The sequence below is a fragment of the Seriola lalandi genome, unplaced genomic scaffold, assembly GCF_002814215.2.
Source record: "Seriola lalandi dorsalis isolate HSWRI2012SDOR001 ecotype SW California unplaced genomic scaffold, Sedor1 jcf7180002053751, whole genome shotgun sequence".
NCBI lineage: Eukaryota > Metazoa > Chordata > Actinopteri > Carangiformes > Carangidae > Seriola > Seriola lalandi.
In genome coordinates this window covers 19038-20119 of record NW_019524304.1, presented here as the reverse complement: position 1 = coordinate 20119, position 1082 = coordinate 19038, and positions in this window count along the sequence as shown.

Below are 1082 nucleotides of genomic sequence, written 5' to 3'. Positions count from 1 at the left end.
ACTGGAAGCAGAGGGAAACTGTTAGCCTAGCTTAACACAAAGACTAGAGGCAGAGGGAATCTGTTAGCTTAGCTTAGCACAAAGACTGGAAGCAGAGGGAAACTGTTAGCCTAGCTTAACACAAAGACTGGAGGCAGAGGGAAACTGTTAGCATAGCTTAGCACAAAGACTGGAAGAAGGGCACCTTTAATGTAATTTATCCTACTGAGCCTTCATCATCCTGTCCATCCTCCTCCTCATCAGGACAGATGACTGACAGCTTACTTAATGCTTGTCCCCACCCCTCCCATCCTGTGTGTGTGTGTGTGTGTGTGTGTGTGTCGGCTCACTGCTCCTGTAACTGATTAGCTTGCTGATGTGTCTTGATCACAGCAGCAGCTCAGTTCCCACAGACACACACAAAGCGCTGACCCAGAGGCCTACTGTAGGTGTGTGTGTGTGTGTGTGTGTGTGTGTGTGTGTGTGAGAGAGAGAGTGATGGTTCATATGGTTTCATTATCGGACTGCAGAGACAGACTGCACCTGGATGATGTGATGTCAGTTACCTGCAGCTTCACCTGTTCTCTGTGCAGGTTCACACCTGTTCAGCCAGTGTTACCAGTTACCCATGTTCACTGGAGCGTGTTTTTATTTGACCTCTTACTGCTCCAGAGCACGATGGGAGATGAACATACCAGAGGATCTCTGCAGCCTGATTGGCAGTTTGTGATGTCACTCATCCACTTGATTTGAATACATTCAAATTGATTTGATGACTGAAACAAAAGATCCAGGAAGTTATAAATATTGATTCAGATCCATTGATCTTAAATGATTTTACACTTCCTGTGTGTTGAGCGTGTTGAGCGCCCTCTGCTGGTCATGGTACAGACCCACCACCTAGGCCAACCTGAGGCCAACCACGCACATGACCTCACATGTTACTGTGTGTGTGTGTGTGTGTGTGTGTGTGTGTGTGTGTGTGTGCTGTCTTAGTGGTGAGGTAATGTGTTATTGTCTGTCAGGAGGGTAAAGACTCATTCATCCCATCTGTGTAGAAAAACAGGAGGCCTTGTCTTTTATTTATAGCACACACACACACA